Consider the following 23,726-nt stretch of genomic DNA (forward strand, 5'->3'; position numbering starts at 1 on the left):
ATTCGGTTGTGTTTTAAGAGGGATTACAAAAGGCAAAAGAAGCAACTGGTTCTGATAAATAGCGATTATAAATGTTCCCTCAGCTTTATCGCAATTCTCAAACTTACTAAACTAAGTAGTTTAAATCGTTATAAATGGGATTCACTAAGCCCACATGCCGAATTGTTTCGCTGTCTGCGCTTGTGTCTCGCAGTGGTGTAGCCCCGAGCCAGCGCACCAGGATGGATAGGTTTCGCTGTCTCACCCTTCCAAAGACGCTCCTCTCCTTTTTCTTTCTGCCGACGCACGGCCGGGCTACTGCGGCGGCGTCCGCCGCTCTAGCCCGGCCGTGGCCGACGCTGCTGCGTTCGGGATGCCACCCCTGTGAATTGCAGGTATCGGCTGGAAAAATCTCTGGTTTCACTCTGTAGAGCCACATGTGTGAATTCAAGTGACGTCGCATGGGCGATTGCTGTGGGTGTCGTTTAAAGCTGTGCTTTCCAAACACCTTCACATAGTGGATTGGAGTCAATTTTTTTTTCTGCTCAACTGTCGGCATGTAGTAGTACGGTAGCGAGTGCTCAGGGCGTAAACAAGCGGGTGCGCATTGTGCTAAAGACCGTTTGTCCACTTCTACACGAAGCGCGAAAAAAGAATGCGGGGAATGCATTTGTGTTTGTTTCTTAATGGGCCTACTTCGCCTCACCACTGTTTCTTCGTAATGACGTATTACCTCTGCTGATTAAATACAAAAAGTAAACTGAACTATAGGAATGAACATACTGCTATCTTTAATGTCAATTCGCGTGAAAGCTAGTTCTTCCATGCAGGCAGTGCAAATTTGTTGATACGTAACGCGACTTTAAATGCCGTGCTCCGTCTTCGCCCTCATTGTACAGTGTGTGCAAACTTGCACTGTTTGCACGTCGCTTTTTTTCCCTTCAGCGGATGGCAATGACGCGATCTGTCCACCGCTGCTGCTTCGGCCTGGAATGAGAGGGGAGAAATGTGTTGTGATACAGACAAGAGTCCTCAGTACATAAGAAAATGCGCACTGTATCATTTTTAATGTACAAGTGCGCTAACACGAAGCTGGTATCATTAGGGTACCCTTGACTACCAGTTCGAGCAATGGGTTCTTCACCAGTGCAAGCGTGGCAGCAAATGCTTCAATTCTGGAAGTAGCAGTGTGCAAGCAGTATTAAACCCACAATAATTTCGACCTTCTAATTAATTCCCGTTATTCCGCACACTACGAGTTTCTATATCCAGATTATATGTACACTACCATTGTACTTTGCCTGAGATTTGGCTGTTTTTTTAGGACTAATTCTGTTCCATGCCCGTATAAAGTTAACATCTATCACGAAAAACCCGCATCCACACTTACAGTTCTTCGTCTCTGCTTTGTCTTCCCTGGACGCTGAAAGCTTCACTGCGAGGTACGCCAGCCTTGGGTCATTTATTTCGCGTATACAAGATAAAGATCTGGAAAGCCTGCGAAGCCAATGCTAACAAAATCGCATTGCTCGATGCTTCTTTAGCTAATATATTTCTGCGAGATGTCGTAAAGCGTACGTGCAGCCTTCCACGTCCAGCCTATAGCTTAGATGGTGGTCCTAACTCGGCACTTTCGAGGTTGGCTTTGTGTATCGAGAATGTCAAAAGCTGGACTTTTTTTTATGGAGTAAAAGCTGGGCTGTGCTTGACTAAAACGTAGATATTTGACTGTACGCAAAAAAGAGGGGCACTTGACATGGAATCGATAATTCAGTGATAATTTAAACGTAGCACAAAGGCCACGAGAACTTACCCGAAGCTTCGCAACTTCTTAGCCCAGGCGTCACCAAGAAGTTTCCCAATTTCCTTCCTGCGGAGGTAGCATAAACATTTTTCATGCCAACATGGTAGACACTTGGGAACTCTTGACCACGCTAATAATTATAACCGTGAGACTTAATTCCTTGACATTGAGCCGTATTTCGAGTCTGTCCTCCAATTCATGTGTTTCCTCTACCCGACTGTAAAGGATACCGCAATGCCTTTCTATGCGAAAATGGCTTTCAAGGATCTCCTTGACTGGCTACTGGCGTGGACCAGGGTTCCAGAATACAGGGGTTAGTTTCGGCTGGTCACTTCTTCTCATTCGTAACCTGGTGCGCAAAATCCAGAGTTTCCTGCAACCACTAAACCAAATGGGACGAAACTTGTGCCATTTGAAAGAAAAGTATATTAATGAGTGGAAAGAGCAAATTTTTTTATAATCATGAAAACGGGAAAATATCCTAATATTTTCAGAAGTTATCTTGTGTATTGTACAGCGACCAATATCGATTCACTGTAATTGCTTTTTTTCGAAGGCGTTCCAACTGGAGAAAGCTGTTATATTAAGATACATTTTGTGTTCAACCCGTGTACTGCGGCTGCAGCATTTGCAAAGCTCGGGTAAGTGCAATGACAACATCATAAGTTAATTGGCACAATAATTTATCCAATGGGCAGCATAACTTGTATTCCTCTTAAGCTATCCACGAGGTAAAATGTACGGACATACGACAGTATTGGAGTTAGTGAGACCAGGCGGCATTGAGAATTTATCTTTTCAAGTTTTCAAATCTGTAGCTATTTTACTACTAAGTATTAACGGCTGTTGGCCGTAAAAGTCTGAAAGGGGCCATGAAGACAACATACGACGTTGTTCAATTTGGAGGAACTAGACTTTGGTAGCTCACTCAGCTCTATTGCAGCAACGAAAGACGTTTTTTACCCGAAAAAACGGAAGAAATATTGAATAATTTTCAAATTTCGCGCCACAGTGACGTAATATGGGCATGAGTAACGTGTTATAGGCCGGCACTGAATCCGTTTTTTTGGTCAGCGTTCGCATTCTAGTGATACAATCAAGCGGAACTAGAGGCCCCACAACAATCTCCCGATCACATTTTTTGGCGGTAAGTTAGGTCGGAGGCTATAAATCGCACAAACGAGATTCTGTGACGTAATAGAAAATCGCCGGTAGAGTGGCTGGGGAGTCGCCACTTTCAATTCAATTCAATTTCAATTCAGGTTTATTTTCCCCAGAATAAACTGGACGATTGCCTGGCTAAAAGCTGCTTGAACAGCTTGACAAATGCGCAGGACGCCGTTACAAGGCACATCAGACAAGGCACATAAGTACAGCTGGAATGATACATGGTTTTACTCAAGTTTCACAAAAACACGTCATAAAGAAGCAAATTTGGGGAAGAAAGGAATAGAAACAAAGTTTATAACTGGATCACAAATAAGAATTAAAAGTTTAGGTTCATTCTCACACTTTTGAACCTGCTTTCGTTTTTCTGATCGCGGTTCGCTTCTTTATCCCCAATTTCGGTTATTTCGAATTTCAGTTATCTCGATTATTTCATTTCTGTATTATCTCGATCATTTGTTAGAAGTACGCAATAAAACTGCTACTGTTGTTATGGCTACAAAACATCCCTTTTAATGAACCGCGAGCTTGTATTTTGCCTGCATGGCCACGATAAATAGACTGGGTCGTTCACTGTCGTGACCTAGACGTGAGGGGAACGAAGTCAGACACTCACTTGTGCCTCTTGACAGTCCCGTGTAAGTCCAGGAGGAAGGCGAGGGCAGACACCCCCAACCAGATGCCCAGGTAGCCTCCGGCGTACGCCAACAGTTCGATCCTCTGCAAGGGAAGTACGCAGATAATAACATTATTGTAATGAATGTGAACCATTCTTTTATTCCCGGGAATATCGCTGAATGCAAGAGATAGATAGATAGATTAGTTTGGTTCGAGAGGCCCTAAACCGAAAACTGCGAAGGCACTTCAGCGAGTATGTAGCGGTAGCCGCCACCTTATCAATACTCTCAATGATTTGCTTCTTCTTCGCTGCCGCAACTACCTTTGCTCCATCATTGTTGCTTTAAGTGTGAGCTTCCTTCAGTTTTTTTTTTTTTTTGGAGTGGTCATCATTGGACATCGCCTTGGAGGGGCGTACTCTATGACGTATCTTTCTCATTCTGAGCAAGTGTTTCCACAATTAAGGCGAATGCTGGAGCTGTACGCAACCTTCACGACCATCACGACAGTTTAAGTCCACGATCGCAGCCGATTTGCTTCTTTACTGCTGCAACGACGTTTAGTCTGTCATTGTTGCTGTAAGTGTAAGCTTTCTTCAATTTTCTGGAATTGATAATCATTGGACATCACCTTGGTGGGCGTACGCTATGACATATCTTTCTCGTTCTGAGCAAGTTTTGCCACGATTACGGCGAACGCTGGAGTTTTTTTGGTAGGGACAATCTTGGTCAATCTCCCTCAGTGTGTATGCTCGTTTTGTCCAATCTTGGTCCAATATCCGCAGTTAAAAGACTGCCGTGGCAATTGGGGGTTTTTTGACCACACGCTGCCCCCAATCTATGGCAAGAAGCGAGTAACGTGCTGGTCGAAATTGATTCCGAATGGCTGCGTATCAGCTTAGGAAAGTTTATTTTGAGGGAATTCTTACGGCGAAGGGTACAACAGGAATTGTTTTGCGCAGTCCACATCGGCGCAGTAATAAGGCTGAGCGCTGGAGGGCAACTTGACTTTGCTAGTTTTGTTTCAGGTCCAAGACCGGGAAAACGTTACTCTTTGGACGTGAGGCGTTGATACGACCAATTACCTTTCCTGTGGCCTGCTGAAGTGTACCAAGTAAACGGCTGCTGTCGTTCTACTTTTTTTATGTAATTCGTCCCTAATTAAATCAGTGATGCATTCATTCGCTTCCACTTAATTAGCTTGTCTGGCAAAAAAAAAAAAAAACGTAACACCAATAAACCTACTAAACCCTTCCTGGATAAATGACGTGACAATCACGACAGCCCAAACACCCCGAAAATCATAAGAAATAACAGTTCAACCAGAGTGGGATTTCAGGCTGTGTTATTTGAAAAAAAAAAAAAAACGCTGCTTTTTATCTTTTAAAACGCATTGGCTCGCGTAACCAAATAAACGCATTAGCTCCCGTAATCAAGAAAGTATTAGAAAAAGATGAAAGGACAGGTCATGTTCGACGTAAGGACCACAACATTCGCAAAGGACATCCAGAATGTGACTGCCTGACGAAACATTTACCGGGAAAAAAAGAAAGAATAGCACGAAAATGTACTGAACTTCTGTTTAAAAACAAGGTGCGAAAAGCACCATATTGGGTGAGTTTAAGCGTACTCAACAGTCGAATGCACTCAACTGTTAGTGATGGTTGGTATAACACCAGTTCCTCGATGTCCGACCGGAAGCGTAGCTTCAGCGTGAACGTCTCCCTGCACTCCAAGGAGGGACGAAAAAGAGGACGCAAGGGAGACTGATAAATGCATCGAGCGAGGAAGGCAAGAAGGAAGCCGGGCCATAACAAGTGCCTAACTGAGCCAGTGCTCGCGTTTCCTTATTCCCAGTGTATAGAGTGCCGTCCGACGACATTCGAATTATTAATACTAGGCTAGCACCGTCAAAACGTATTTCGTTGCAGTGTACAGGATCAGTCTTAGCTTCGTAATCCAAAGGACGGAGGTTCGAGACCAGCTTTTGCCTTTTTTTTCTCTCTAAACTGGAATTTTTATACCTTAGGTTAGTTTTGGTATTTTAACTGATTTTTTTGTGTGCGTTAGGTTATCTTGTGTTATGTTTAGGTTAGGTTGCCTAGCTTTACGTTATCTGGGGCGATGTAGTGCCAGGCGCGGCAATTTTGTCACAAAATGCCGGTGGTCGTCGATATAGTGCAGTGCTTATAATACCGTTGGACGGCACTCTTGACACGGCCTTCTTTACTTTCTTGTTTTTTTTTTTTTGCCTCTACGGAACGTCACTGATTATGATACAAATAACTGCACATTATCAAGTATGAAACTAGTACGTAATAACGAATTAATATTGTTATTCCAGTCCACTGTTTTTTGTGGCGATATTATGTGATGTGGGTTAAAGGAGAGGTCTTTGTGAGAGGCGGGAGGGGGGTGATTGCACGCATCGATTTTAGTAACGAGGCCTGAGTGAAAGGTCCCTTTGTTTTCTTCCTTGCCTTCTGGTCTGTTGGGGCCCCTGAAAATAATAAAAAAAAGCACACAGATTAGCGCGTCGCGAACTTTTACGCTCGCGAAATATATTTGAGCCCGATTCGGGCTTTCCGTGCGAGAAATCAGCGCAACTGTATTGGCGCAGGCGCCAACTCACTCACTCACTCACTCACTCACTCACTCACTCACTCACTCACTCACTCACTCACTCACTCACTCACTCACTCACTCACTCACTCACTCACTCACTCACTCACTCACTCACTCACTCACTCACTTAAGAAAAGTGAGCTTAGCATGCACGAACCAGGTGGATCATTAGAAAACGTCGTGACTCGCTGTCCCTTTTGGGAATTTTCATTGTAGACGTAGGAACAGACAAAAAAACTAAAGGGCCCATCTCCCCGCGAGGGGGACTCGAGTAAATGCGTCGCATGGGGGGTGGGTGTATTGCGTTAACGTTTAGTGTTTGGGGAGTTGGTGGTAGTGAATGCGTTGTATCAGCAGCTTCTTGACGTAGTTTGAATGAGTCAAGGATATAAGGCGCGTTCGTAGCCTCCCCTTGTGTGTCGGTTTTGTGGCGCAGTGGGAAGAGCACCATGTACCTCGCGTTCCGTCCACAGGTAGTGAATGCGTTGTATCAGTATCTTCTTGACGTAGTTTGAATGAGTCAAGGATATAAGGCGCGTTCGTAGCCTTCCATTCTGTGTCGGCTTAGTGGCGCAGTGGGTAGAGCACCATGTACCTTGCGTTCCGCCCGCAGGGTCGTGGGATCGAAACCAGGCGCCGGTAAGTATTATTTTTTTATATAGTGTAGGGGGAGGGGCGCGGACCTGTTGTTGAGAGCGAGGAGGGTTGCGTGATGCGGGAGAGGAGGAGTGGGGGAGAGGGCGCACCTGGAACGGCTGTTGGGACGCCGAGGCACGCCAACGCCGGGTGACATCGTGAGTTAAAGAAATGCTCTGCATTTAAAAATTACGCCCATCTTCCCGCGAGGGAACCCTGGTGTGATGCGACGCATCGGGGGGTTCAATTTATTCACAGCGCCTGAAGGAGAGGATACAGCGGAGGAGAGTCGCGCATGCGCGCGCTTGCGCTACGGGAGCGGAGCGAAGCGAGCGGAGCGCGCGCACGCAGCTGTTGTTTATGATAATGAGACGGAGTGAGAGTGTTGCGCACAGCTGTCGGAGAGAAGCGCGGAGGAGGGTCGCGCATGCGCAGGTGGCGTGCGGACGCCGCCGGCGCCGACGCAGGAGGGACATGCCTCAGAGCAAGAGATGCGTCGCATCTAAAAATGCAAAGTATAATCACTTGTGCCGACTGAGTTTCGGAGGACTAGCGAAGTGCGGTTAAGCGGCGTCGTTTTCCTTGCAGGATTTTTCAGACGATAATGGTTAGTTCTCAGTACCTTTAATAAGCCTCCAACAGTAACGCTTCTGGCTGCAGTTCATATATTGAGTTCCATTTTCGTCCTTTTTCATGTCACGCTCGGCCCTGAACGCAGCCCGGCACGGTTGAATTCCGTGTTGTCTAGAAAATCCCGTATGGCTTCATCCAAGTCCATTGGCTGCCCGTGCAGACTCACGCAACGTTTAATCCTTCAATTCCATAACGTCTCTCTGCGCTTTATACTGTTGTTGGTAGCGTTTTATTTATATTTTTGTATGTTGGGGGGGGGGGGGGAGATGGGTACAGGAAATCCGCACCTGTTCGTCCGAAATTCCAGATATGCGGACGTCGTAGAGAATCTGCCTGGAAAAGAAAAAGAAAATCAGAGGCGAGCAGCAAGAGCAACTGCATGCAGCGCAGAGTCGTCAACATTCAGCATCGCTGAGTGATACAGTTGAACCTCGTTATAACGTTATAACGAACACTGATGTAGCGAATTATCGGCTATAGCAAACTAAATAGAAACTTTGGTTAGTCACGCTTTATTTCAATGACACTTATTCTTTTATAACGAAACTGAAACCGTGAGAGCCGCGCGCGGTTTCGGATATAACCAAGAAATATTTGACCAGGAGTCTGAGAAGCTACTTGAAAAAAAAAATAATAACTGTATTCGGAAACTGCAGAAGTATAAAGGCCCCTTTGTTCGGGAACACTGTGAAAAACTTCATCCTCCGCTGTGGTGGGAGATAGGCACCAGACGAAGATCACATCCTTTATCAAATAAATAAGGACGCAGGCCTGGTTTGTCAAGTGAACTTTGTTCTGTTGTAATTTCACGTACTCATGTTCCGGTTCATAGAGGTTGAAATTCAGCAAGGAGAAAAATAAGGGTTACCTTTTTTATAGCGGATTCGAAGCCTGTAAAAATGCATTTTTGTATCAAGTATTTTTGCGTGAGCCAGATTTTCGATTTGTTAGAGCCGATTTTTACCTCTACTGTTACAACGAATATTGGATATAAAGAACTAATTTGCTGTGCCGATACTACTCATTTATAACGATGTTCGACTGTATTTGCATTCCTCAACTCGAATGTTTTTTCGGGTTAAGGCCATGGGAGCGTAAAAGATCTCGCGTAAGTGTAACACGAAAGTATTCGCTTAAACGCTGTCCTTGAAAAACTGCTCTACCAAAACCCATCTAGCGAATTTCGTTCTTTATAGCAACCAATATTCGATTCAATGAACATTCAGCGGGTGTACTCAATATTGTGTTCCTCCGGAGTAACGCTCATTTGGTGCCGCATGAAGAGCGAACGAAAGCTTCCGCGTAATACAAAACGCCCTCGGGGTCTCGACGAACGTTTTTTGACCAACCAACAAAGCGAAATCTCGGCGGGTTTCAGTCTCATATTAGATCTCAACATTGTCTGCGCTGGCACCTCTTTCGTCTATGTGGGGCTCACATTCCAAGGAACGTGAAAAGGGTGAGGTGAAAATGCACATGTTTTTCCGGAAATGTCGTTGTCTTTCGTATTATTCAAAAAAAATTTCACCATCTTCCCGTAGGGGAACCCTGCGTAGTATGCGAAGCAGGAGGAGAATTAGGGGAGCGGACCGCGCGCGCGCGTTATTTATACCGCGGAGCTACAGTGGCGCCCGCAGCGGAATATGCAGCGGCTACCGTCGCGCCTCTAACCCTAAGCTGCTTCGCATTATCGAGCGGAGCCGCAGGTGTTGCCATTCGTTGCGCAATCCCGGAGAGGAGAGGAGCTTCAGAGAGGAGAGAATGGGGAGGAGGATGCGCATGCGCAGTGGGGGTGTGGACGCTGCACAACGGCGGCCGCACAACGACGGAGGGAACATACGCGACCATAAGCTGCTTCGCATCTAAAAGGTGTCGAGGGGAAGCAGCTGAAAATATCTCCCTTTGGAAAGGTGCGCAGAGCAGCGGCTATGCGGTAGGGCGCATTGTTTTCCTTCCCGACACCTAATCGAGCGGTCTTTCATCGATGTAGCCGAGAGAATAAAGCCCATTGTGTCTATAGACCATATCCTTTCTACGCACATGCCAGCCGAATAGTGCGCATAGTCTGTTGTTGGTGGAGTTCACCGTTGCTTGAAAAGTTCTAAACAGGCGATACTGTTCGGGAGTAGAAATTTCGGTCACCCAGAGGCCAAGAAAGAAACACTAAGGCCCTAAGCGGTGATTTCGCGTGCCGCATGTTTGAGTCATAACAAAACCTTTTCAACTTACTCGCAGGGTAATCCGCAAATGTGATTACACTTGTCGTACGTGTTATTGGTCGTGAGAGCATTCTTGCAGCTTTCTGCAAAGAGAGAGAGAGAGAGAGAGAGAACGATAGATAGATAGATAGATAGATAGATAGATAGATAGATAGATAGATAGATAGATAGATAGATAGATATGGAGAGAGAGAGAACTGACAGCTGGCAATATAAGCTATCAAGGCCCGTATGTCCTTCATTTTATCAGGCAACTATTTATAACATGCATTTTTCTTACGCAACTTGGGTGCTACACTTAGTTTCAGTGACAGATTGACTTTCGCGCGGGGTCGCGAGAGAGAGGGAATAACTTGTCACCAAGAAAGGCCTACCCATTAAAAATTGCTGCTTCAACGTCAATAACAAATGCGAGCACACCTAAACACGTTTTATGGTTCATGAATGTGAGAGTATTGACATCCAATCAAACGCCGCTGAGTACTCCTTCCAGTTTGGCGCTATACGAGTAATTTTGTGGCTGTTGCGCCGCTGTGTGAGGTCAGCGTTGCGCGTGATTGATATGACCTGCCACTGTCACCGAACACCGCATTCACAGCTACAACTTCACTCTCCGCTGTCTTCGTGGCTCTGCGCGGGCCCAGGCGTTGCCTAGGCAACGCGGTCCTTTACGCGTGTTTTTATCACAGCGAAGCTGAATGTGGCTAGGGTATTGTGGAATTTTCGTGTTCGTGGGCAAAAACTTCCAGCGCTATACTTGTAAAAGCAGTCCACGTTTCTTGGTTGGTTATAAATCAATCGCCAGGTTTTGACAGCGGTCAGCGTTCGGCGAGCGGCGGGATGTTGGATGGGCGTCATGGTGTCGATAATGACGCACGATGCCATCCTGAGAGAGATACCCAAGTTGTGTCTGTCAGGAACGTGCATAGATGTATTGTATAAGGTCGACGGTTACAGGGATATCTTGTGTGGCAAGCGTGCGGACTTGCGAGTGGGTGGCGCTATAGATATATGTAAAGTACAGAACGTGTGTGCGTCCGTATACGCACCGGACTAGGAAGAGCACGAAGACGTTGAATCTGTTGATGGTCTGCATCTTTCAGACGATACAGCTTCGCTGGCCAACGTACCACCTCCGGAGGGCAGAATGGCCTTAAATTTTATTGCGACGTTCGGGCTGTGGAACGCTCCGAATTCACGTGGGAGACGGTTCTAGATTCTCCTTTAAGAGCTCAGTTCGAACGCGCATATCCTGCGTGCTTTCTCCAAATGCAGCAACAAGGCATCGTGCAGCCTCGTACAGCTCGGTTTTTGTACGCATTTGACCTCTCCCTTCCTACCAAATCCATTTGTTTGTTCATTCACTGTATGCATTCGCGCTGTAGCTCACCTGAGGTGGTGAAATCGCACGTGGGGTGCTGATAGCTGGCGGTGAACTCGTACGCCGCGTGCACGCAGCCGCAGTGCCGCACTTCCAGCTCCATGCCGCACTTCTGCATGCACAGCTGGCGGCGGGGAAAAATCAAAAGATGGCAGCTCATGCTGTTTCAATTGGTACAGCAGAAACGTTGCTACAGAGCTTACACGAGCCAGTGTATTTGTTCTCTGTATTTCCAAATTGACTTTAATGTTGGCGCTTGCATATTCTGCCAATCAAAAAAAAAAAAAAAAAATCTACCGAAGCGAATCCACTAAGCAGGAACGCGTCCAACTGAGCGCGTATATCCTATGGACACTTCAGGAACCTGACTCGTAGTGTGCACTACTTGTAATGTGAAACGGCTTATGACAAGTAATTTCTGATAATCAGCGATTTTCCTCACATATTGCAACAAAATGATGACTGATGAATCATAGGTTATTGTAACAAATGACGCGCACAAAAACACTTTAACTTGAATTACCGTCACATAATGTACTGCGCTTCAAACGGTTCAAAACGACCACATCTTTGCGTCGCAAATATAATTAGGTCATTATAGTGGCAAGAATTCTGTACCATACAAGGGCTCTGCTATTGAATGCTCAGCACTCATGGGCTAAGTAGCTCGATTTGGGGCGTTTCGGACCAAGTCTATCGTGGTTTGAAAAATTGTTTTCGCCATTCATGTGCCTTGCATAACAGCGAGCCTAAAGACGAAAAATACATAGGCTAAATCTCCGCAAACTATTAACACTGGTTTCTAGCCTCATATATGTCAACATTGCTTAGCGCAGAGGTAGCCTACCCGCCGCGGTGGCTCAGCGGCTAAGGCGTTGTGCTGCTGAGCACGAGGACGCGGGTTCGATTCCCGGCCACGGCGACTGCTTTTCTTATGGAGGCGAAAAGCGAAACTGCCGTGTGTGCGAGATTTCGGCGCGCGTTAAAGATCCCCAGGTGGTCAAAATTAATCCGGAGCCCTCCACTACGGCGCGCCTGATCGCCTGCGTTGCGTCTGCGCGTTAAACCCTACAATCAATCAATCAATCAATCAATCAATCAATCAGTCAGTCAGTCAGTCAGTCAGTCATTCAGAGGTAGCCTTGGACAGATTTGAGGCATTGCAAAGATGCCTAAAAGAAAATTACAGCGTTCTTCTTATTAAGAATACACTTAAGGCTTTTCTCACGAAAATAAATAGAAAACAGATTAAAAAAAACGGCTTAGAGGAAAGGCGAGAAAAAGCCGAATAACCCCAAAAAATAAAGAAAAAATATCTCCATGCTGTCTTAAGCGGAGCGAGTAAGATACAAAGAAAAATAAGATACAAAGTAAGATACAAAGAAAAATATTTTGTAGATATAAAGGCGTCGTCGTAAAGTAGCGAGATAAAAGAACGAAAGGTATAGAGAGAGATCCGACCTCGCGAGAGAGATCCGGCGAGCGGCCGGAAACACAATAGAAACATAACGTACAACTGCATTCGTCTGGTTTGTTTCAACCGCACTGATCCGATCAACTCCGCCCAGTCGCAGGGAAGAAAATTGCGAACTGCATTCGTCTGGTTTATTTAGACCGCACGGATCCGGTCAACTCCGCCCAGTCGCAGGGAAGAAAACGCGACGAAGACGATTCAAGTACGCACGCTAGCAACTATGAAACAACTCCACAATAAAGAATTGCGTTCCAAATTTTTTGGAGAAGCCCATAATGAGCCGTGACACTCACGTCGTAATTGAGTATGCCCTTGAATTCCGTGAAGTGGCCCAGAGCCTTGTAGTCGGTGCACATGCTCTTGTACGGCGCCGGCAGTCGGAACGTGCGGAGCTGCGGGGAGGAACAAGGGGCATCAAATTAGTTCAAAGGTATACGTGAAATGATTCCGCACGCGGGGGAGGAAATCACTTAATTCGCACAAAAGGGGGGACCTATTAGGCCTGTGGCATCTTAGACGAAAACCGGAATGTTATTGTGACTGGTTTTCTGCTGTATGTGTGCTTTCATGTCTACAGCGCCTGCTGGGGTTGAGGGCTGTTGGGGCAGGAAGAAAGCGCTCAAGGGATCTTGGTTTGAGCAATCCTCCCCATTGCTTTTTGCGATAAACACGTTTACTCTCTCTCTCTCTCTCTCCTTTGAACTAAGAAAAAGACGTTGTACCAAATATAGATGGCTCTAATTTTCAAATCTTTACGATCGAAATTTCACGGAGACGAGTTACCGCCCTGGAAACCAAATCTAACAGCGAAGCTTCCGCTCCGATACCCTGAAACACCTTGCCGTTGACACCCTAACAAGACCAGCAAAACGGTGCCGAATGAATGAATGAATGAAGCTTTATTGGACCATTTCATGCCGGTATAGGTCCTCTCCGTTCAGGGGTCCCCTAGTTGCCTGCCGTGGCTTCCTAGGCGGCGGCGTAGTCCCGTGTGACCTGGGTTGGGTCATTGTAGGGATTTGTTGGTCTCCCTTGCGATGGGGTTCCAGGGGGTGCTTGATGAAGGCGACGAGGGTGGTCTGGTCTTCCTGTGACGAAACTCCTACGATGGCTTACTTGTTACCCTGGTCCTTTGTTTCACTTGCCAAATAGGTGACGCTGGTCCAGCACTTCCTGGCATTTAGAGCACCTTGGAAGGGGTCTCTTTTGGTGAAGGGCCATTCGTGCGTGGGTTTATGAGGGTACCCGTTGGCGCCTGCGTCACTAGGACCTGTTCTTCTTTGCGCGGAAAATTCGAAAGCGACGTAAGACGGAAGGGCAGTGGCAATCCTATCCTTCAGTTTCACCAATGTGCACCCTATTAGCCAATTGATGAAGCCAGCAATAACATTTCTGCGAATGACGATGGCGAGCATGCAATTTGGCTCAAATTTTCGATCTGCGTTAAGCGTGGAATTCTTTCATTGTGAAGTGACACAGCGCAGATCACATTTTTGAGCCTGACGTATCTAACACGTGCCTGTCATTCACCTCATTCGCTTTGTTGGCGGCATGGATTGATCACCCCTTTATTCAAAAAAAGAACTGATAAAATCTTGATGAAAAATTGAAATGCGCTTGTTTAGCTTCGTATTTTCGTGTTCGGTTTTCCATTTTTCCGCTAATTTTACGTAGTACTTGCTCTTGCACGTTTTAGGGCGCAACCCTGCGGCGGCCGGGCTGAGCCGCGTCGCCATCATAACCGGGGGAACGATGGCAAGACCGAATAGTGAAAGAAAGCAAAGGAGGAGAGTGTCGCGAAATTGTGAGGGGAGGGTGGTTCGCCGTAGCGGTGCGAGCGCTCTCCGAAAGTGTGCGGTGGGGGAGGCGGGGCAGTATGCTGTGCCCGCACGAGACGATCGTCTTCCCGACGCTGGCGAAAACGTGAGGGGGGCGTGCACGTGACGATGGTGTACGTTCCCTGCCTAAGACGCGGGTCGAGGTCCCTTCCTGAGACGTACTTCGCGCCGCCGAAGCAGAGGCTCATCATCGCTGCCGTCGAGAGAACCCACGAGTGAGTTCTGCCTCAGCGCACTTCTGCTGCGCCCAAATGTTGCATTAGGGAGTATCTTAATCGCCAGAAAATTTTTTTTTTATTTGCGCCCCTAGCGGCGTAGCTCAAGCGCAAATCTATGGCTCTGCTAACCACAGCTCAAAGGAAGGGAGACCCAATACGACGACCAGGGCGCATATATTTTCGGAACATGGGCACAACCGCTCCAAAACTACCCAAAGTCCGGTGCTAAAATGGCAGAGATGATGCTTTGAGGACTTCCATACCATAGCTGTTTATTTTGTATCCTTTTTTTTTTCAACGTGCACTATAGCATTCTGCATTTCCCCTAGGGAAGCGCCTAACCTGCTTGACGGTAACTTGGATGACTTTCCCGGGGAGCAACTGCACGGCGGACAGCTGGTCGGGAGGACTGAGCCCCGTCTGGTGCACGAACAGCGGATACACCCACTGGGGCAGCAGCAGCATGGTTTCGCGTTTCTCCCAGTGGTAGCGAAGCTCCAGGTCTGCGGGGGGATTAGGGTGAATGCAGTTATAAACCCAAAGACGTTTCAGACAGGGCTAGTCGTTACGCAGACAATGCTGTAATCTGCCAACGCAAAAGGTGATAAAGGCAAGGCTTGGCTTTTAAAGGAACAATGTAAAGGTGCCGTCATAAGTAACTGGAACAATGATTTGTGAATATCACGAAATATTTGTCTTACTGGCTCTACGAGAGCAATTACCGGTTTACAGGAAGCTTGTGCTATTAGGGAGGACACCTTTAAACGCACACCGATGCAGCCAGGCGGTTTCCCGAAGGAGAAATTCCTGTAAATTTACGAGACCGCGTTCCAGTTACTTTTGACGGCACCTGTACACCATTAAGCATGTCCCTACGCTTACTACCATTTGCGTGAACAGCTTAATTAGGCAGCGTAACTGAACACACGAGTCGTTTCGACAAACACACACATACACACACAAAAAAATCCCGGGCCATCTCCACTAACGTGAAAACTGGGGATGGGCGGAGCTTGGCGCCTTGGCGTTTTTGCCAACGGAGACGAAACCGTTGAAGGGCAAAGGCATACAGCTTTGCTGTTAAAGTATCTTGTCTTTGAAGCATAAAGATCTCTAGCGTGAGGAATAAACGGGTGCCCTGATGTTTTTTTAGTACGCGTAACGAAGCGCTCCAGCGCGAGGCATAAACGAGTTCCCGGTGTTTTCTTTAGTACGCGTTACGTTCTAGCGCGAGGCGTAAACGAGTTTCCCGGTGTTTTAGTACCGTGACTACATGAGAGGACGATTATGACAACTACGACGACAGCATACACCAACAGCCCCAGCCTCTAAGGGGCTTCGCCCCGAATAGTAGATCTCGCCCCGCAGTAGCTGCGAAATAAGTGCTAGCAATGACCTCCGCCATTACCGGTGTAGCAGCTGCGAGCTGGGAAGTTGGCTCACCCCAGTTCCACTGCTCCGGACAGTCTTTGAACGGGTGCTCACTTCGGGGTATGGCGTTGACGTCGATCGTGAAGCACTGCTGTGATGGGCGGCGGTAGTAAGTGTTGTCGATTCTGGGGTAGGAAACAGAGTGCGCGGTTTAGTCGGCTGAAAATGCGAAGAGATGTAGCTTTTCGCGATGCACCGTCCAAAGTTAGAGCAGCTTTAAATGGACACATAGGCGTGAAAACAGGCTGGCTTATATCGGTAGATTTCATCCGTGAAAATACAATTCTAAAACAGTACCGGTTATTTAATAATGCACAAAAACGACGAAAGCTTAAATGCCAGCAGCGCCGCCCTATTGATTTTTCCGTACTGAGATTTGTGGCGTCATTGCTAGCAAATGGCGAAGCGGGATTCGGTCGAGCTTGTTTGGCCGTTTTCTTGAAATAACAGTAAGGTGTATCCCTTTATACACGAAGTAAATGTATCCGTAAGCTTTGCTTAAACTAAAGGACTTTGCTTGATCACACGTTTTGAAAAAGGCACATTAAACTTCACAAGCACTACCAGAAAGTTGTACTACCGCACCACCCTCTTGCAGTTCGTTTTGGAGAACAGCTCTTTTCAATACATTTGTTTGGCCCAATATGCCACCACTAGTGTCACTAGATAAGGCTACAGAGTATCGGCACTCTTTTTTCTACTGTTCCGGGCCGCCGATTTGATCATTTGTCAATTCGTATCCAGCTACACTTGTTTGCACTGCGACGATTTATGGGCGCCGCCATTTTGTTTTTGATGCGTTTTCTGTCGGTCAACTGTGGTAGTCTCAGCTTGTTCTCCCTGATCTGCGGCTGCGCGCGACCAGCGTCGTTCCGAATGCGAATAACGGATAACGCTCTTCGCAGAATTTCAGCTGCAGAAGTGAGTCCGCAGATTCCGTGTTTCTGCGTCTCCGGCAGTGTTGTTTACAAATGACCTCGTGCAAGTTAGCGGTGAGGCCGCAGAAGCGGCAATCTGGCAACACCTATAAACAACAAAATGGGCGCCGTTGCTCACTTGCGCGCCTCAGTGAAGGTACTCTGTACAACTCTGTATCTTATCTAGTGACACAAGCCACCACTGTTATGCTAGTCTAAGAAGTCCCCACGTAGGACGTCTTCAGCGCAACGGTCCCGAATGACGAAATTGAAGTGGCCTAGTGTGCAAATTCGACGAATGACGAAGCCTTTAAAAATGCATGTTCCCAAGACGACACGCAGCGCGTGCAAAACAGTTTGCATTGCGCAATGTCCCAGAGCAGATACTATTTTTCACTCAAATTAATTGCTCGGCCACGTCATTCGCCGTATTTTGAACACTAGCCCACTACGATTGGTCATTCTGAAGCGTTGTGGCGAGACGCCTACGGGGACACCGCCAACTTTCGCATTACAAAGAATAAATTAAACTACGTTATGCTAAACTGTGAGAAAAAAAATCACAGCAGATTGCACTCACGCGCAAGCTTTGAATGGCGAAGCTGTTGTAGGTGAGCATTACCGGGCATATAGTTAATAAGTATAATTGTTTATTTGCATAGTTGCGGTGCTAGTAATCGTCGTCATATGCATCGAAGAGGTCGTCATCTTCACGGTGAGCGGTGGATGCAAAGTCATTCTCAGCATTGTTCACTTTTACCAGCTCTTCGTCAGCGACTCGAAGCAGTGGTGGCGTGTTCTGCAAGTCGTCTCGGGAAGGAGTGACACACTCGCAGCCATGTCTCCAATTATCCATAATGGCTTCTAGAGTATGCGGCGGCCGCGGTGACCTCTCCCAAGCAGGCTGTCTTTTCATCTTTAGCATTAGCGCTATAGAGTTTTTGTTACATGCGCGGTAGCGCTTAACGACAGAGCAGGAATGTTTTTTTTTTTGCTAAAACCGCTGAACCAGGCGGGGACGCTCGGCGGTCGCAGCGAGACACGCGCTCATGGGTGCTCGGCATTTTCTTGATATTTGCTCCTGCAACGCCTAACTAGGGCTTGTACAACAGCTCTGCTGTTAAAAGACGTTGTTCTATGTGTGTGGTTCGGTTGACTTTTCTTAAAACCGTGAAAAATGTTAAGTACAAAAACGCAAAAGCGCTGTACCTTTGAGAGCAGTCGAATGCCGGGCAGCGAGCGTTGTTCCCTGCCGTTATGCGACAGGTGAAGAGTCTTTCGGCCGGAAACGTTGTCGCATTCCGCAGCGTCGGCAGCGACTGAAGTATGTACAGGCCCGGTGCGTAGATCTGCAGCGAGTTTGGCCGTGCGTGCAATAGAGCTACACGATTTTGAACTTCAAGTCTGGTTGGGACCCAGAAGAGAAAGAAGACGAACCACTTAGCACTTTTGGGCCCTGCATCCCCTCACACAAAATTACTTCGACATCCTATCGGTCCCACATCCATCCCTATAAGTGCGGCCAACGCGCACATGTGGCGACGACTCCAGACCAATATGTGCTACCACCGCACCTCCCTCCATTGAATTTCCACTACCGCACGCCCGCCCAACTGCCTCTACTGCCCAGCAACCGAGTACAGCAACTCATTTAGTTTGGATGTGCCTCCCCCCCCTCCCCCCCACAGACACACACCACCGATAACCCTTAAGCAGCGGAAGAGGTCAATTGCTTTGCAGTGGTTAGCGGCCCGCGGATCAGGAGTTTCTGGTGGCGCACACCCGGGACGCCGCAGAAAATCGTGGACTACCGGTATACGATGTCCTCCCACCGCCGATGGTCTCACTCAATGCAATAATAATAAAAAAACGTTTTCCAATCCAATTCAATATTTTAAAAAATAAACAAGCAGCACGAAATAAATCAAGGCCCGAGACATCTCTCTCTCTCTCTCTCTCTCTCTCTCTCTCTCTCTCTCTCTCTCTCTCTCTCTCTCTCTCTCTCTCTCTCTCTCTCTCTCTCTCTCTCACACACACACACACACACACACAGACACACACACGCACACGCACACACACACACACACACACACACACACACACACACCCACACACACACACACACACACACGCGCGCGCGCGCGCGCACACGCACGCACGCAGCACGCACGCACGCACACTCCACTGCGGTGGACATAGAGGAAGTGGTTTTCTGTGAGCGGAATAGAAATTTCGCAATGTTTTAAGGAAATAAAACGGACTAAAACATGCGCCACGGGTTGTACTTGAACTGACAACGTTCCGATTATATGCACTCGATGCCTTACCGATTTGGCTACCGGAAATACCATATTCTCCACAGCTTTCTGGGGCAGTTGTGTAAACGTAATAAAAAATGCAACGCTTGGAGGTGCTAACCAGTGGCCCTCCGACGACTGAGAATGAAAGGTACCATGTTGATCCCGCGGCACCGATATATGTGGGAGGGTCTGTTTGAGTTGTATGCATCAAGAAACAAGATACCACCAGGTCAGTGGTTCGGGAATCATTCATTGTTGACTCACCAAGTCGTGCTTCTGACACCTGTTGGGTCTTTCCTTGCAGAGCTTCTCAATGCTTAGCCTACGATACGGAAACAGAAACAAAATTCAGCACTGTCTGCCCCACACGGAAACTTGAACATGCAACCTATGAACGTCATAAAACATCACAGTCAACTCTTTGGCGGATTAGACACAGAAGAGGGCACAGAGCGAGCTTTGGACATCATTTGGTTCTTAGCACCAGAAACCATATACACCGCGCCGGTATCAGCGAGGGGGGTGGAAAGAGGAATAAATATTGTGGAACGATTTGATGCAGATTTGTCGCAGGTGCCCAATAACGAATAATTTTGTTCATTCGCGTCACAGTGTAGGCCCAAATTTATATTGCTTGTGTTTAGCGTGTGCGCTTTAAAATCAGCATAAATTGTAGTGTTTTAAAGCAAAGCTTTACTATTTTCGACCAACGGTTTCGCCGCGGATGCGCAATTTCACATTTTGGCCGCAGACACAACCCCTGCGACACAGCCCTCGAAGCGCATCGCGTGATTCGCCGGGCCCACTTTCGGCGCTGTGCACAAGGCCTCGTTTTCAGTCGTTCTTCTCAGGATGAGCTGCGGCCGCCGCCGCGATTGCGGCCGATCAGCTGACAGGAAGCCGACCACCCCCGAGCCTCCCACGGATGCGCCGCTGAGTCGTCTCGGGCTACGTGACTCTTCTCACGTCCGGCAAAGAGGAACGTTGCGTTCGCCGTCAATGAACGCCGCGTTCGCCCCAGCGAACGCCGCGTTCGCCGCGCCTCCTTCTGTGAGCGTTGCACGAGGCCGAACAGCTTTGAGCCGCGGTCGGCAAACCAGCTACATCAAAGGTTAACCAAGCGAAACCAAGACTCAACCAGACTAAGCCTAGCTTTTGCTTCGCATATCCAGGGTTAGCTAAGCTAAGCCGCAGCCATTTTTTATCTTATTTGGTGTTCTTGCGCCCCATCGCTCACGGGCGATCTTAAACGTGCTCCGTACGTCTTTAGCACTGCGCAGACATGCCTACTCCTCCCATCCACAGTTTTATTTTTGTGCCTGTCGTCGCCCTTTTATGTTATCTGCGCGGCGCCTCTTCTCCTGCGCCGTTGCTGATCATAGAGGCCGTGCACACGCATGCGTGGCGCATGCTGACGTCATGCGCCCTCTTCTATCTCCGCTGTACTATCACTCCTGCTCCCCGTTCCTTCCCTCCGGTTTCAAAACACGCGCACAGGCTTCAGACGCTTCTGAGGCTTCCAGCACGCACACAGGTTTCTTGTGGTTGAGTCTGTGAGAACTAAAGAAGAGAGACGTGCGTCTACGCAATAGAGCCATGTACACTGCCGGAGTCTGAAAAATTGCCCAATACAAGTGACAGCGGGTGGGAAAGGGTGACGACAGAGCACAGTACAAGGAGTCGGTCAGTTTAAGGGGAACCCCTAACGTGTAATAGATTTCCGCTAAAGTCAACGTAACATCCACCTGAAATTGAGCCAGGCGGCTACAAATAAGTGTTATACGGCTTCACTGGTAACAAACATTTTATTTCGGGTAGAATCGAGACGGGAGCATGGGTGCGCGGTCGTGCGCAGGGAGCGTTTTCTGCAATGACCTGCGTATCACGAAATGGAGGACTGGCTCAAGAGGAACCCGCACACAGGGCTGTAAATGTAATCAAGATAATAAATTGCGATTGAGAAAACATGACGCGAGGTAAAGAGGGCTTCGACGTATAACGTGTGTGCGGTATCCTCAAGCAAATTTTCGCTCTAGATTTCACCCAAGTGTACCAAACCCTATGAAGGGGCGGTAGAACACGTGGAGTTGAACAATAAGAAAGAAAAACAATATCCCTGTTGCAATTAAGATAATTAAGAATATGGTACGCACAATTAAACGTTCACGCACGAGTGCTTGGCGTCGTCATATTTCTGCGCAGTCGTGCTTATCGTGACGTACGCTCCTTGATATTTGTCCCGGTGAAATAGCTTAATTTAGCATGAAAATAACAGGAACGTGCATTCATTGATAAGCCTACAAATTGGGTTAACTTTTAACCTCGCTGCTGAGTCTCGTGACCGAAATAAAAATCTCCGCATGGTATTCTTCTCTGATTCTTAGCGAAGTCTGGCTGTCTTACTAAACAGTACGAAATAACTTTCGCGCGCTCGTAAGTCGCAACTCACCATCCGTCTACGCACACGGTGACAGCAGGGAACACGATGTGGTTGCCCCGCTGGCGTTCGTCCATGATAACGCTGAAGCTGTAGTCGAGGTAAACGCCAAGGAGGCTGGAAAACTGGTACAGAAAGCAGCAAAGGCAGACGGCGCCGACAAACACATGCAGCCGATTCATGGTCGACACGTGTGGTCCCGCGGATGGTGGACGTTTGTCCACCGAGAGACCAGCAATCGTTTCGATTCGAATTCAGTCGAGCTACTAAATTGAGGCAGACAACGAGGTTTGTTGACGGCTTGCTCAACAAAAACACTCTGCAATTATGGTGGTTGGCACGCTGCAGATGTCCATTCGTCGAACAACATGGCTGTACGTTCGATTGAAGTTTAATTGAAAAAAAAAAAAACGCCTTAGAAACAACGGTCTGCCAATTCCCTACACCACAAGACGGCACTGGTGGACCGACCAAATAGACCTAAAGAGAGGGGCTTTCGCCGCTGCCGTGATGGATAGACTGCGCTTCAAGAAAGACGTTAGATTTTTCGAAGAGCGTGTAGTAGTGCCTCCGAAGCTAACGCAGTGTACGCCTTCCGAGCAGTTGCAAGAACCGCGCGACCGCAAAACGATGGATGTTCGCTTGAAATGCGCTCCTTCATGTATAGAATTTTCTTTAGCTCATTAAAGTTGATTTGGAACAACTACACTGTCATTAAGGCTTGTATTCAGACATGTCGACCTACGATAACATTGAAGTTTATTGAAACACGGTTCAAACCGTGGTTTATGCTGTTCTATTCATTGAATAAACAGTACAAAATGTGCAGTTCATAGTTATTATCTTTATTCAGTATATATACTGCAGTCCGAAGGCCAAGCAGATGATGTCATTATATCTAGGCTTTCGCTGCTTAAAAATGCTGATGTTCGACCGGGTACGTGTGCTATTGGGTGGGTGTGATTTAGGTGAGCTGACGTGCGGTGGGATGGTTTTAATAGTTCGTGCCTTGATTTCGGATGATAGCATGCCCCACGAAGGAGGCACAAACGGGTGATATGACAGCGCGATACAAGTGACGGAAGGGAAATGGACAGTTTTAAAGCTGTGACGCTGGCACCGGAGGACTATTGGGAGGTGATAAAGCGAGCTGCACTATTTTGCATGTATTCTAAGTTAGTGGTCAAATATGCTTGTGATGGATGCTAAATTGATAAAGCGTATTCAAGTTTTGGTGAACGAATGTTAGATAGGCAAGTTTCTTTTATTTCTATGGCCGCGCATTTCATACTTCGTTGGTGGTAACCAAGTAAGTGTCCTTGATGCTTCGGAACAGATTGTGTCGATGTGCAATTCCGATGATAATGATGGTGCCTTGTGAACGCCTAAGTATTAAAGACGATAGTCTTTCTTGGGCTACTTAAACCCAGAAATTTTGGTCTGCCTATATGTCTGTCTGTATGCCTGTCTGTCTGTCCGTCTGTCTGTCTGTGACTCGATTCAGCCAACCGGCCAAAGCAAAACAATGCCTGCGCAATAGTCTTATATAGTCACAGCTAAATCTACCCGTCTATGTCCGGTGTAATGTTCATACTTGTCAACATTGTTGAAGAAGAACAAGACATTACGCAAATATGAGACAACAAATCAATACAGAAGTGATATTTGCAGTGTTCCTTTATAAAAAAATCAAACATGCTTGACTTTTGCGAAATTAAATACTTCATCAACTGCAGAAAAAGAATTCACTTCGCCGTCGCCTGCTGTCGCCCGCGCCACTATAGCTTCTGGCGCCATTTTAAGAAATCAACCGGCAACAGTTACGCAAGGTTCCACTAGATAGGTTCCACGTTCTGCTTGCAACGCACGTGGAGTAGGGAAACGCGGTTCTATAAACGTTGAAGTAGGGCGCCTCGATTAACGCGCGTCTTCGCCGTACGGCAGCGTTCGCATCGAGACACCCGGTTTGGAGCAGTGGAACGCGGGAAATTTAAAATGATTTAAGCAACCCTTTGGCGTCTTTACCTTGGGAGGAGCGCGACACAAGAGG

The 23,726-nt window shown here is 47.3% G+C and overlaps 1 pseudogene across 1 annotated transcript; it reads right to left on the reverse strand.

Annotated features, from left to right (window-relative positions):
- Window positions 1-789: 789 nt before the first annotated feature.
- On the reverse strand, window positions 790-21,989 carry LOC144144422 (uncharacterized; annotated as a pseudogene). Its single transcript, XR_013317249.1, has 14 exons — window positions 21,689-21,989; window positions 19,504-19,561; window positions 18,149-18,288; window positions 16,035-16,147; window positions 14,934-15,094; window positions 12,829-12,927; window positions 11,071-11,185; window positions 9,691-9,763; window positions 7,749-7,794; window positions 6,091-6,110; window positions 5,220-5,292; window positions 3,567-3,670; window positions 1,793-1,849; window positions 790-966 (listed from the first exon to the last, which is right to left on the reverse strand). The product of XR_013317249.1 is annotated as an uncharacterized LOC144144422 (transcript).
- Window positions 21,990-23,726: the final 1,737 nt, after the last annotated feature.

Source organism: Haemaphysalis longicornis, unplaced genomic scaffold, assembly GCF_048455015.1.
Source record: "Haemaphysalis longicornis isolate Haplotype H1 unplaced genomic scaffold, Haemaphysalis longicornis Haplotype H1 scaffold_7, whole genome shotgun sequence".
Taxonomy (NCBI): Eukaryota; Metazoa; Arthropoda; class Arachnida; order Ixodida; family Ixodidae; genus Haemaphysalis; species Haemaphysalis longicornis.